This window comes from Vulpes vulpes, chromosome 1 (genome assembly GCF_048418805.1).
Source record: "Vulpes vulpes isolate BD-2025 chromosome 1, VulVul3, whole genome shotgun sequence".
NCBI classification, from domain to species: Eukaryota; Metazoa; Chordata; class Mammalia; order Carnivora; family Canidae; genus Vulpes; species Vulpes vulpes.
In genome coordinates, this window is record NC_132780.1 from 9,309,372 (window position 1) to 9,324,245 (window position 14,874).

Below are 14,874 nucleotides of genomic sequence, written 5' to 3' on the forward strand. Positions count from 1 at the left end.
AGCACCAAGTGTTGACAAAGATACAAAGGAATACTGGTGAAGTCTAAAATGGTTCAACCACCATGGAATATTGCTTGGCAATAAAAATTAAAAGTCAATATGGACCCACACACCACAAACCAGTAATTACACACACACACACACACACCACCTCCAACAGAAAAGAGCGTGTTCGTTTATCAAAGGACATATGCTAGAATGTTCACAGCAGCAATACTCACAGTGACCCCCAAACTGGAAACAGACCGAGTGTCTACCCACAGGAGAACGGATAAAACAGATATATTCATACAGCAGAATGTTACTCCACCAACTACTGACAGACTACAGGGACAAACTGTAAGAGGGGTACCATGAAATCAAAAAAGCCAGACACACAACACTACATCAAGTGTGGGTCCAGTCATAGTTAAGTTCGGAACAGGCAACACCACACTATGTGTTTAGGGGTATTTTCTCGCTTATAAAACTGTGCACAACATCAAGGAAACAGATTTACAGAAGTCGGAAGAGTGGGCAGCTTTAGGAGCAATGGAGGGGGGATTTCTGGGAGCTGGTGTGTTCTGTTGTGGTTACACAGGGCTCTGCTCTATAGCTCTTCGTTACACTGCACCACACAAGATGGTTTTATTTTTTAAGATTGATTTATTTAGGGCAGCCCGGGTGGCTCAGTGGTTTAGTGCTGCCTTTGGCCCAGGGCGGGATCCTGGAGACCCAGGATTGAGTCCTGCATCGGGCTCCCTGCATGGGGCCTGCTTCTCCCTCTGTCTGTGTCTCGGCCTCTCTCTCTCTCCCGCCCCCACCCCCGAATAAATAAAAAAAAATTTTTTTTAATTAAAAAAAAGATTGATTTATTATTCATGAGAGACACACAGAGAGGCAGAGACACAGGCAGAGGGAGAAGCAAGCTCCATGCAGGGAGCCGGATGTGGGACTCGATCCCAGACCCCAGGATCATGCCCTGAGATAAAGGGAGATGCTCAACCGTTGAGCCACCCAGGCGTCCCTGAGATGGCTTTAATATATTTTTCTGGGGGCACCTGAGTGGCTCACTTGTTTACATGCCTGCTGTCTGCCTTTGGCTCAGGTCACAATGCCAGGATCCTGGGACAGAGCCAGCGCTGGGCTCCCTGCTCAGCGGGAAGTCTGCTTCTCCCTCTGCTTCTGCCCCTCCCCCTGTTCATGCATGCTCTCAAATAAATAAAATCTTTAAAAAAATATATTGTTTTCTGTACTGTATGACAACAGAAGTATAAAAAAAAAAAAAAAAGAACTGGGGTTTGAGAGCTCACAGAATGTTAGGGAGCCGAAATCAGGCCTCTTAGACTCACCCACCCCAGGGCCAGTCTGCCTGGATTTTCCCCTCAAGACGGCCGGGTCACCAATATAAGGAGGAAGAATCAGGGGTCCAGGGGATCCGAATTTCAACCCCAGGCTCTGCTGGCTTCCTGGCTGTGTGGCCACAGGCAAGTGATGCCCTACCCTCTGTGACTGTAGAGCTTCCATCTCTACAAGGATCCCACTAGAGAAGGGCCATTCACCCCAGGAGAGAGCCTGCACACACTCTCAGCCCCACAGCATGGGGAATGGGCTGCAGTGGGGAATGGGCTGCAGTGAGGGGAGGGGACATTTAGCTCGCACAGAAGACAGCTGAGCTGGGATGAAAATCACTGCTCTCTGGGGGTGCCTCGGGGACTCAGTTAAGTGTCTGCCTTCAGGGTGCCTGGGTGGCTCAGCAGCTGAGCATCTGCCATTGGCTCAGGTCCTGATCCCGGGGTCCTGGGATGGAGTCCCACATTGGGCTCCCTGCAGGGAGCCTGCCTCTACCTCTGCCTAGGTCTCTGCCTCTCTGTCTCTCTCATGAATAAATAAATAAAATCTTAATAATAAAAAAAATGTCTGCCTTCAGCTCAAGTCCTGATCTCAGGGTCCTGGGATCGAGCCCCCACATGGAACCCTCTGCTCTACAAGGAGTCTGCTTCTCCCTCTCCCGCTGTTCTCTCTCGTTCTCACTCTTACTCTCAAATAAATCAATCTTTAAAAAAATAAAAGAAAAGGAAATCACTGCTTTCAGTGATCAGCTCTGATCAGGGATGGGGCAAGGCAACCAGACAGGGGTCCCTGAGGAGGCTGACAACTCTGGCAAGTTTTGTTTAAATAGCTTCTGACTACACGGGTGTCACTGACTTACTCTATCGTTAGGTCTCAAACGCTCTATAATAATTTATTTTAAAACTTCTTTAAGACATTTGTAGGAATGCCTGGGTGGCTCAACGGTTAAAACGTCTGCCTTCAGCTCAGGGCGTGATCCTGGAGTCCTGGAATTGAGTCCCACATTGGGCTCCCTGCATGGAGCCTGCTTCTCCCTCTGCCTGTGTCTCTGCCCCCGCCCCTCTCTCTCTCTCTCTCCTGTGTCTCTGCCCCTCACACTCTGTGTGTGTGTGTGTGTGTTTCTCATGGATAAATAAATAAATCTTAAAAAAAAAAAAAAAAAGACATTTGTATTCCCACCTATCTCATAAGTATTAGTTAACTACTCAATAGACTCCAAGCTGCAGCTCCTTCAGAAGCTTCAGTTCACAGTATTGGAGTCAGATCCATGAGAGGCAACTTATAGGAAGATGCAGGGCCACGGGGGGTCCAGGGTCAGGGGTGTCCTCATGACAGCACTGGGAACGGACAGGTTCCCTCCAAAACGGCTCCCTCTCCGTAAAATTAGGCTTATGTGGTTCCTGAGGGGGAGAGAGAGCTGTGAAGACTCACTGTGCTCTAGTGCTTCTGTCCTTACCCCTCTAGGACACTGTAACCACCTGAGTCTGAGCCCATGCCTCCTGTGCTCAAACCCCCCAGTGCCTCCATCTCACCCAGAAGAAAAGCCAGAGTTCTCACAGGAGCCTCAGGACTGTATGAGGTCCACATGGTCCTGTTTACTTCTCCAAATACACACTCCAAATACTCCTCTGGCTCCTTGAACACACCCGGCATCCCTACCTCAGGCCACCTGCTGCCCCCTCAGTTGGAATGCTCCCAGGTATGAGGGGCCCCATCTTACTTTCTTCAGCTTCTGCTCATGTTACTTTCTTCGAGAAGCCTTCCTAAGTAGACAAAAGGGAGCACCCACTCTACCTCCGCTTACCCTTTATTCTTTTTTAAAGAAAAAAATTTGTAAAAGATTTCATTTATTTATTCATAAGAACACAGAGAGAGAGAGGCAGAGACACAGGCAGAGGGAGAAGCAGGCTCCATGCAGGGAGAGCCCGACGTGGGAGGGTCTCCAGGATCACGTCCTGGGCTGAAGGCGGCGCTAAACCGCTGAGCCACCCGGGCTGCCCTACCCTTTATTTTTCTCCATACCTCCTCTTATCTTTTCTCTGTAAGCATTTATCATTGCTCACATGACTACGTATTTACTTAGCAACTTATTGTCAACTTCTCCCCACTACGATGTCAGCAAGGTAAGAGCAGGGGTTCTGGCTGGAATCCTCTGAGCCTCACATGGTGCTGGGGACACAGTGGGCCCATAAAAAGCTATCTGTGGAATGAATGCGCAGACTAAAGCCCTGCACCCAGAATCAGGCTCAGAGTAAGTTAGATTCCTTTTCTTGCCACTCGTCAAGTCCCTTTTTCCTCTGGCCCCCTCTCCCTGACCTGGTTTCTATGCCAGACAGCACAGATGGCAGAAGGGAGGCAGGAGGGGAGGCTCTGTGGCTCCTGGAGCTGGAGACAGTGGGGTGGGGCTCCTTGCCTGCGCTGCAACCCCTCAGGGGCCTCCCGGCCTGCCCTCTAATCTGCGCCTTCGCCTTCCCTACAGCTCCCTGAGGAGGACTTGCTTAGGAGATAAATGCAAAGACAACAGGAACCTGTCCTTCAACAGGCAGCACCTGCTTGCAGGAATCTGGGAGGAAAGGCACGCGTGCTGGGCAAGCGGAGAGGGAAGCAGCTCCCTTGTTTGCCATCCGCAGCTCTGGGAACTGGTCCTGTGCTTTGTGAGAGCACTTTAGCAAAGTTAAAAAAGTGGCAACCGCCCCAGCCGGAATTTCTCCTGCAGAAAATGCTCACGCCACCGCACAGAAGTTCTAAGGAGGGGGTTTCTCCGTCTCAGCACGAGTGTTATTTGGGGCCAGATAAGTCTTGCAGGAGGAGGTTTATCAGCATCCCTGGTCTCTACTTGCACACCTTCTCCTGAGCTGTGACTATTAAAAGTCCTCACACAGGCACCTTGGCTTGCTCAGGCAACTAAGCATCTGACTCTTAATCTTGGTTCAGATCATGATCTTGGGGTTGCAGGATGAGCCCCAGTTAAGGCTCTGTGCTCAGTGCGGAGTCTGCTTGTCCCTCTCCCTCCCCCTCTGCCCCTCCCCCTGTTCTCCCACTCTCTAAAATAAATACAATCTTTTAAAATTAAAGATTATTTATTCATGAGACACAGAGTGAGAGGCAGAGAGAAACAGGCTCTCCGCAGAGAGCCTGATGCGGGACTCGATCTGGGGACCACAGGATCACAACCTAAGCCAAAGGCAGACACCCAACTGCTGAGCCACCCAGGCAGTCTGGCGCCTGCCTTTGGTCCAGGGCGCGATCCTGGAGTCCCGGGATTGAGTCCCGGGATCAAGTCCCACGCCAGGCTCCCTGCATGGAGCCTGCTTCTCCCTCTGCCTGTGTTTCTACCTCCCTCCCTCCCTCTCTGTGTGTCTATCATGAATAAATAGATAGATGATAGATAGATAGATAGATAGATAGATAGATAGATAGATAGATAGATAGATAGATGATAGATAGATAGATAAATGAATCTTTTTTAAAAAATCTTAAAAAAAAAAAACCCACAACCAAAGGTCCCCTGTAGGCAGAGCCATGCCCTGGTTGGGTAGCGCTGTTCTGAGGGTCCACTTGATGAAAACGTGAGAGACTAAAAGGGACCGAAATGCCAGCGCCCCAGGGCTCTGGCATCTAGCAACAGTTAATGTGACCACACTCAAAAAAGGGAGCGAATGCCTGTGTGCCTGTGTCTCATTTACCACAGGCCAGGCACACCCAAGTGCTCTGCACGTGGGAATTCAACCCTCCCAGGCACTTTTACAATCTCTTTTTAGTGAAGCAACTACATCACAAAGTGTGGTGACCGGTGCCAGTCACCAGACCAGGAAGCGCGGAGCTGGGCGGGGGGCAGGCGGCCACGCGGCCTCTGGAGTCTGGCAGACCAGGAGCCAGGCCTCAGCTCCCCAGCTTTATAGGCTCCAAGCCTCCCCCTCTGTGCAGCAGGGAGGCCAGCAGTGCCTCCAGTGGGGGCTCATGCACACCCGGCCCTGGATGGGGGGTCACTCCCCAGGAGAAGCAGCCTCCGCCTGTGACCTGGCCAGTGGCATTTGGTGTGCTCACAGCTCAACAGAACATCCTCTCCCACCACACAACCGGGTACAGGGCACAGGGCCTGGATTCTGGCTCTTTCGCCCGTGGATGCTCAGGAGCTGGCCGTGCTTGTCACAGCCCAAGTATAAATGTCACCCACAGCATCCTCTTCAGAAAAGCAGTCATCAGATCGGATCCGACTGACAATGGATCTTCAGGGAAGAACGTCTTGGGCCGGAGACCAGGAGGAAGTGAGTGTTTAAATGTCACCTGCGTGGAAAGAATTGTGCCAAGGGAGGCAGAACCATGGGAGCAGGAGCCAGGGCTGCCTCAGGAACCAGATGCGCTTCCACCTCAGCTCTGCCACTTGCTGTGGGAGCCCTGGCACATGGCTTCCCCTGCCCTCCCCTGAAGCTCTCCATTAGAGATAGGAACAGTATGCCGCTCCATGCTGCAGTGAGGACCAAAGGAGCTAATCCACGTAGAGTCCTTTGAACTCCACCAGTTCAGAGTTCAGCACCTATCAGGTGTGATTCCCTCTGCTAGAAGGAGGCGGGATGAGCGGGGGACCCGCTTCCTACGTTGCACGTTTTGGTAACATGTGAATTTTTTACCTATTCCACCTCCTTGGTGGGAAGGCAGCGTTAACAACACTTTTTTTTCTCTTAAACAGCACACGGTCCCCTCATTTGCCCCATCTGTCTACTCGGAGCAGGTAGGCCCGGGAGCAGGCTGAGGATGTAGGCGGGCTGCAAAAGATACTGGGCCAAAAATAAGCACAGAGCAGATTTCCTTCTCTTCCTTGCCACCCCCGCCCCACACCTTCCCCCTCAGCCCAACTCCCAGGGCCTTACAGCACCCACAGAAATCACGTCAAATATCTGAGTCGGCCTGGCCATGGGCTCCAAACACACCGAGTACACCAGGCTGCAGCCAGACAGAGACCCTCCAAACACAGCTCTGATGCTGTCCCTCCCCTGCTTGAGGATCACATCCAAGGCCTTCCTGGAGACAAGGGCCCACCTGAAGTGGCCCCTGCTTATCCTCCTGCCTTGTCGATCAGCAATGCATCCCCCCGGCCACACACACACACACACACACACACACACACACACACACGTTTCCCTTCTTCTGGTCCCTTGAACACTCCTTGCTCTTTCGCTCTCTCTCCCTCTCATACCCCAGGACCTTTGCATTTACTAGCCCCGTACTTGGCACACTGCTCATCCATCTTCACCTGCTAAATCCTTATTTCCTCAGGGACTGCTCCTTGCCCCACAATGAGTGTCCTCTTGTGGCACTTACCTCTAATGTGCTGTCACTTGGACAGTTGTTTGGGTAATGGTGCCTCCCTCATTGGACGGGGAGCTCCACAGACAGGGATGGGAGTGTCCTGGTCCCCACTGTGTCCCTACCACAGGGCCAGGCCCAGAGCTTCCATGAATTCAGGGTAGTGGAGCAAACACAATCATAGTTTTCAAGTCAAAAAATCCTGCATTCATTCATTCTGCAAATATGGCACCTATGCTGCATCAGCACTGCTCTGGTCACCAGGGAGGCAGCAGTGACCAAAACAGAACTCCTTGCCCTAGGTGAGTTTATGGGGGAAAGGGGGAGGCAGAGAGAGGGTGGACAGGCCTTAAAATAAAGCTAAATGAATAGACAAATTACATCCTGGAACAGAAGCTGACAAACATTATGGAGAAAAGCAGCACTCAGAGGACTAGATATGTGGGAAGGGGTGAGTGTTTCTGGTTTTATCCAGGGAGGTCAGGGAAAGGCTCACTGAGATGGTGAAATATAAGCAGAAATTCTCACTGAGATGAGGCGTCACTGGGTCAGGGGAGGAGGAGTGCGCCCCAGGCCCAGGGAGTGCAGAGGAAGCGGGGTGGGGGGGTGGGGGTTGCTGTCTGGGCAGGTCCTAGGAGGCTACTCTAAGGGCTGTGGCTATTTCTTAGGGATAGAAAGGGATACACAGGGGGATACTTGGGGCACAGGGGGATGCAGAGTTCCTGGCCCCAGTGAGGCAGAGGCCACATCATAACCACCTTTTGCAGCTGTCCACAGAAAAAGCCCTATGCACTGGCCTCTCTCACCTCCTGCTCACCTGGACCTACACTTTACCAAGGGAGAAACTGAGGACAGGAAGGATGCAGAGAGTACCCAATGCTAGGCAGCCAGGACATGGCAGAGGAAACTGGATCATATCCATCCCGGCCCTGAGCTGCTTCCACCTCCTCCTGCCCTCACTCTCAAGAGACTGAGCCCCCTCTCACATCCGAGCCAGTCATCCCTTACCATCCCTGATGCCCTGCAGGCCTGGGCTGCCCCTGATGTAGACAAACGCATACCCGCACACCTGCACACATGCACACACACACTCAGGGCCCCTCCAATCTGGCTGAGGGCTTCCTCCCTCACCAGCATTGCTCCACATCCTCACCTGCCTGCCTCCCTGGCCAGCAATTTTGAGGCAGGGTCTGGTGGTGTGAGTCTCCATCTCATCCCTGGGGCACCTAGAAGGAAGCAGGCAGGGTCCCACCCACAGCTAATGCTGAGTGTTCACAATGTGCCAGGTCTAGACTCATATTAATCCTCACAGCAACCCTGGGAGGTAGATGTTATTACTAGTCCCATTCGTCAGAAGAAGAAACTGAGACCAAGAGAGAAGAAATCACATGCCCAAGATCACACAGCAGGTGAGTGCAGATGGCTGACCTGGCCAACAGAACTTTCTGTAACAACAGAAATGTATCTACAGTGGCTAGTACAACTAAAAAACTAAATCTTTACTTGTATTTAAGTCTAATTAACTAAAACTCAAATAGCCCCACAGGGCTAGGGCTAGCATATGGGAAGTACACCTCCACAGAGCTCTCTCTGATGAAGCCCCAGGAGGCTGAAGGCAGGAGGAGGAGTAAGGTAAGGTGAGGGTCATGGGTGTGCTGATAAGCCCAAGGGGAACCCAAAGGGCTGGATCAACCCAACTTGCCAAGGAGAAGCTCCCTCGTGATACCATCACTCCCAACCTGACCCACTCAGCCCAGGGAGCTGAAACAGGGCTCAGAGGCCAAAATCCACACCCCGAGTGTTGGTCAAGTCAAATTCCGACTACTACTTCCAGATGCCCAGGCCGCTTCCTTGAACCTCAGTGTCCTCATCTGTAAAACAGGATTCTGATACCAACCCGAGCACATGCTTATGTTGTTTCAAAAGATGTTTTGTTTTTTGTGGGGTTTTTGTTTTGTTTTTGACAATCCAGGGTCATCATGGGGACCCAACAAAACATGCTTCAAGCATAGCTGGGGATGAGACCAGAGCTTGGGAAAATAGGCAGCAATTACACAAAGGCAAACTCCAAAGTCAAGGGCCAACCAGAGCCTGAGTTAGAGCCATGGAAGTGGCAGCTATGTTAATACTGTCACTAGCTGGTTAAAAGGAATCCTCCAGATGATTCATGACATGCCCATATTAACTGCTGAAAATATCATCTAAATGAAAACACACAGCTAAAAAAAAGTAGACAAGTTGCAGACACTACCCCAAAACACATGCTCGACACCCACCACCCCCCCCTCCCCATCTAGGTCTTTGGACACCAGTTTGAGAAGCACAGACTTGCTTGCCAGACCCAGGCCCTGCCACCCTCGTCTGTACTGACCTCGCTCCCTGAGCTCCAGTGGTATGTACTCAGGGTCACCACACTGAGGTATACCCCACCTCACAGCCTTTACCTATGCTCACCCGTGCCCAGCCTGTTCCTTTGGGCTTTCATGTCAAGCCCTGAATGCCTCGCTCGCCTCAGGAGCCTTCCCCAAGTGCCCCTCCTGCCAAGTCCAGTCAGATGTCTGTCCCCTTCCTCTGTCACACCAAGCCCTCATAGGACAAACACTACTTCTCTGCCTCCTCCGGTAGACTGGGTGAAACTCCCTGACATACACAGCACATAGTAGGTCCTCACTAAGTTATCTGGTGGAAGAATGGAATACCCAAATGACCAAAAATAGTCAAGGGCAGGCTCCAGGGGCCATTCAGGAATTAGACTGCAAGGCAGGGGATAGGGGATACCTCCCAACCCTCAATCCTGCTTTCTGGCCTCTCAGGAAGGAAGGGGATGGTCAAGGCTAGGGCTCTGTGGGCATTGGGGGTGGAGAGAGGCAGCTGTACTCCATCTCCCAAGCAGGGATTGAATGGAGCTAATCCAGTCATCTCCAGAACAACTGAGGCCTACTTCATGTGAGCTCTGTCTGGAGAACAGAAAGCAAAAGGGATCATTAGAACAACAGTAATGAGGGGTGCCTGGCCGGCTCAGTCAGTAGCGTGTGACTCTTGATCTCAGGGTTGTGGGTTCGCACCTCACATTGGGTGTAGAGATTACTTAAAAATAAAAATCTTTAAAACAACAACAGTAATTACCTCAGAAACAGTGGCCATGGCATTGATCGGAGGCAGAAGAACCAGTCTCAAAAAGGCAGATTCAACCCCAGAAAGAGCTGGGTTTTAATTTCCTGTGGGCCACCAACACTGTGACTTTGGGCAAATCCAATAACCTGCCTGGGTCTTTACTCGCTCATCTATGAATTGGGAGGAAGAGTTGCGCTGAGCTCCGAGGTCTGGTGAGGACTGGTGAGAGCAGCACAGTAGGCCCCCCGAGCAGGGCCAGGCACAGAAAGGCCACCCTGCTAGCTCTGGATAACAACGCAACGTTCTACATAGCTTTCTGTGCCTCAGTTTCCTAAGTACCAATGGTGGTGACTATTACCTCACGGGCTGCTGTGTCCAAACTAACACACACAGGCTGCTCAGAGCCATGTCTGGCTGAGAGGGAGCTTGATGGTGGGTGTGATTAATATTCCTGTCGGGAGCCCTCCCCGGCAGGAACCTCAGCTGATCCGCCTGCCACCTCCTCCCAAGGCTCCAAACACACAGCAGCTCCACCAACCAACAAGCCCAGGCTGGCTGTATCCAGAGCCCCTCGTCTGCTCACAGATGCCCACCCTGACCCAGCTTACCATCTCCAGTAGCTGCAGCAGGGCCGATCCACTGAGCACGTTCCCAGGAGGCCCCATGTCAGGCTCCTACTAATACATGAGATTCCTGAGTCCTCCCTACAGGCCCACTTGGTAGGGTTGTTCCCATTTCAGCTAAGTAAAATGCACCTCAAAGAGAAGAAATAGGCCCCCAGGGTTCGACGGCAACTAAGAGAGAAGCGAGAAGCAGGGTGTACACCCAGGTGAGCTGGGACCACTATGCAATGACCCCCATGATGACAAAGCCCTTGAATTCGGGCCAAGAGGGGTGGGAGGGCCAGGGGGACAAGGAAGTGGCAGCCCCCCCCCCCCCCCCCCGGTCCATTCGGAAAGGGCCCACGAGGTGGCAAACCAAGGCAGGCTTGGATTTCTGGCCTCACCCTTAGAAACAACATCTGCAGACGAGCTCCCTGGGCAGAGCGGCAGGGCTCGAGGAACTTCCTGCACGGACCTCTATGTGTAGTCTTCCCTCAGCCGACCCCAGCTTACCGGCCCCCGCTTCATGCACCCAGTACAGCCAGGCCCTGCTGCGGGTGCTGAGTTGGCGGTGGGTCCTGCCCCCTAGGGGGCCAGGCCCCAGCTCCCACCCCCACCCTGCCCCTCCCACACCCGCTCCCTCCTTCCCTCCCTCCTGGTTTCGCTCCCAGGACTGTCTCCCCTAGCTGGGCCTCTTGCTGCTTGGCTGGTTGTCCAGAAGAGCCTGCCACGGAACCACCCCACCGTGCAGCCCAGAGGCCTGGTGTTTGAGAGCCTTCCACTGAGAGCTCTTGGGAAGTTGAAGAGAGGCCCAGGGAAGGGTGTTCGTCGGTCCTCCAGAGGCCTGCAGATCAACTTCAAAAGACACTCCTTTCCATCCCCCCATCCCAAAGGATTTCTGGAGACCCCAGAAAGTTTGCTCTGAGGGTCTCCACTCCCTCCAGGAAGACAGCCCAGAGTAAGCCTAGCAAAACCAACAGCCCAGCCTCTGCTTACACACTAAGCCTTTGGTATGAGGCTCGGTACAGGATTTGAAGCCACCCTCACCCATGATGACCTGGTCTGGGAAGACTCTGCCCAAATTCAGAGCCCATCGCCAACACTGCTAGTTTGGGGACCCAGCACAGGTTTCCGAGGTTCTCCAGGCCTCTGCAAGGTGGGAATCAGAGCTGATTCCTTCCCCATCTAAGGTACCTTCATTCAAGTCCTCCCCCAGCTCCTTTACAGCACTCCTATCCCTACCAACAAGTCACCTCCTCCAGAAAGCCCTCCCTGATCATCCTAGCTAAAACACAGTAATATCCCCATACTTTCTTTCCCCTGACCTCCTTTCATTTTTACCTTCATAACACTGATCACAAACTGATCTCCTATCCTAGATTTGTTTGCTGGGCACCTGTATCTACTAGAAAGTAGGCCCATAAGGCCTGGTCTTCCAAGTTCTATAGCAGCCAACCAGGAACACAGACGCTGATGCATGGAAGGTCAAATCAGCCACGTACAGCTTCTCTCAGGTATTACTATTGTTCTGCACTGTTATTTGATATTAGCCCAGCTGTTTGGGTTGGGGAGGGATAAGCACAAATCACCTAGCTGAGCCTCCCCCATCTGTCCCTAAACGGAACAGCCCCAGGCCCTGGGGAATGCGGTGTGAAAACCACAAAGGAGGGAGGCGACCATGCGCCTTCGCTGTTTCTAAGGCAGTGATTCTACTCAAGGGGGAAGTGGGAGGCATGTGAAACTCCCTGACCAGCGACCCCCCCCTCCCCACCCCAGGCAGAAGCCTGAGAACCTCTTCTGGCAAAAGGCACCTTCCGAAGCTTGAAATTTGACCAAGCCGTTCCTCAGAGCAGTCTGCAAGGCTCTGACCCCTGCCTGCCCTCTGCCCCTGGTGTCCCCTCACTCACCCTGCCCTGCCACATGGGTCTCCTCCATGCTGCAGCTCCCTGCACCTCACCAAGCTTTCAATTCTGGCACTGTGGTCGCCCCCACACACACAGCGCACTCCAAGGCTGTTCCTTCTCACTCACCTGGCCCACCTGATCCAATCCGAGATCAGTGAAGAGGCCTTCCTGACAGCCCAACTAAGGAAGCTCCCAGTCACACCTGACTCTAACTGACTGCCTAGCACCTCCTCTTAACCTGTCCCTTGTTTATTCACCAGGTTGACGGTTTATCTGGTTTGTCTCTCTCGGTTCCACGGAGGGAGCAGCTCTGTCCAGTGCACCGCTGCATCCCTGTCACCTGAAGCAATGCCAGGCATCCAGTAGGCACTCAACAAATGCTGCTGGTTAAACAAAACTCTCTGGCTCTGCAACATCTTCAGAATCCAATGCACACTTCTCCTCCCCCCAGCCCAGGTGGCTCTGCACAGCTGGGCCCCTCACTCCCATGAGCACTTCTGCTCCTCACCCAGCTTGCGCCCACCCTTCTGCCTCACAGCCTTCAAAAGGGCTGTTCTCACCTGGGTCAAGGCCCTTCCTGCCACTCCTGGGGACTGTGGTGGAGATTCAGTAAAAGCACATATAGCAAGGGGGTTTAGCAGAGCCTGACATCTAAAAAAGAGCTCGAGTTCTGACCTCGGAGGAGCTCTGGGCAGCAACTGTGTGGGAGGATGAGGAGGCCTGGGTGCTGCACTTGCCACCCTTTATTTGATTATATGTCCCCACCTCCGCCCCAACCCTCCAAAACCTCTGTTTCCTCATCTGGAAAATGGAGATGCTAATTTCAGCTAGGCCCTCTTCCTGGTGGTACCTGCCGTGTCTCTGTAGCCTGGGATAGGCCTTCAAAATCCTAACAGGAGTAATAAGTATTACAGTCGCTAAGATATCCTGAGGGCTCACCGTGTGTCAGGCACTCTTCTGAAAAAGAACAGGAAACATTTACTGGAGGCTGTTACGCCAGCACGCTATAAATGCTTTCCACAAATTAACCCATTTAACCTTCAGGACAATGTATGGGGTGGGGGTGGAGGGGATGACCATCCCCTGACACAGACAGTGAAAGCTCAGAGAAGTTGAGGAATCTGCTCAAGGTCACATAGCCAGGGAGTGCTTGGGCTGGATTTGAACCCCATGCTCTGAATCACTTTGGTGCAGCTCCTTACAGAGGTCAGAAACCAGGACACCAGATTCCAGGATTCTGGCTGGCCCAGTTGGACCAGTGGCTGGACCCGGACACCTGAGAGGACTGAGGGTAGGGCATGGGGTAGGACGGATGCCCTCAGGACTGCCGAGTGCGCATCTGCACGGTGTCAGCCACCTTTTTAGGAGCTTTTCGTGGATGAACTCATTTCATCCTCACAACAGTCTGAGGTGGGTGCTGTTCGGAGCCCACTGCACAAGATGTAAACACCATACTCCAAGGTCACACAGCCAGAACGTGAAAGCACCAAACCCTGCCCATCATACAATCCATGGGCAGGAAGCTGGAACAGTGATCCCCCATGTTACCCCCTAGCTGTGTTACCCCCTGCATGTCTCCCCTGCTGCTTTCTCCTGGCTCCCAGCACAGAGTCTGCACGGGGTTAAAAGACATCCTGGCTCAACTCTGAGGAGGGACCAAGTTTCACCAGCAAACCCAGAACTACTAGACTGGCTGCCGGCAGATGTACTCACAGCAGCCCTGGGCTTGAAGGGGCAGAGGAAAGAATTGCCCAAGGGTGTGGCCAGCAGGGTCCAGGGCAGGGCCTTTGAGGTGCCAGAGACCCACTGCAGTTTGGGATCCGGGGAACAAAGAATGTCTGACACCAGGGGCAAGCTGACTTGGGTTCAAAGCCCAGCCTGCCCCTAGGGTCTGAGGAACCTAAGGCAAAGGGATTCTTCCTGAGTCCCGATGTCTCATTCTGCAAGATGGAGAGAAATTCTATATCCACTCCTCGGAGCAACTAGCTCAGTTCGTCACTTGTTGATAAGATGTTCACTGAGGCCAAACTGGGCCAGGGGTTCATATACTACTTCTGGCTGTGACACATCAATCATTTCACTTCACAGCAGGTGTTCTCAGTCTCCTTATCTGTAAAATGGGCACCACACTCCTACCTAGCTTATGGGAATCTATAAAATGGGCACAACCATACCTACCTTGAAGGTGTGTTTTGAGAATTAAATGAACTCACGTGTGTGAAAAGGTTGCTACACGCCTGACATACTGTGGATGGCCAATAAACGCTGGCTGTTCCCTAGCTCTGGAAATGATTCACTTCTCTGTGCTAGTTTCCCCTTCTAAAACGGAGATCGTGCAACAGTACCTCCGGCTCTAGGACATATTCGGCAAGTTAATCCATGTGAGGCACCCTGAATAGTATGTGGCACACAGAACACACTCAATAAATGTCAGCCATCAGTCTCATGATTATTGTTTTTATTGCTCCTGTTAACCCCGTCAGGCAAACCTTCTAAAAACTGGCATAAGGAGACTAGAGAAACTAACCCCTAGTGGAGAAAAATTCAAGAGCCCTACCATCTTGCAGAGACTCAAGGACCGTTCTCTAGGAACCATAACCAGGAAAGTCAGTCAG

The 14,874-nt window shown here is 52.4% G+C and overlaps 1 protein-coding gene across 1 annotated transcript in view; it reads right to left on the bottom strand.

Moving 5' to 3' along the window:
* AKT2 (AKT serine/threonine kinase 2) overlaps nt 1-14,874 on the bottom strand; it is a 49,389-nt gene that overhangs the window by 32,672 nt on the left and 1,843 nt on the right. The window lies entirely within an intron of this gene.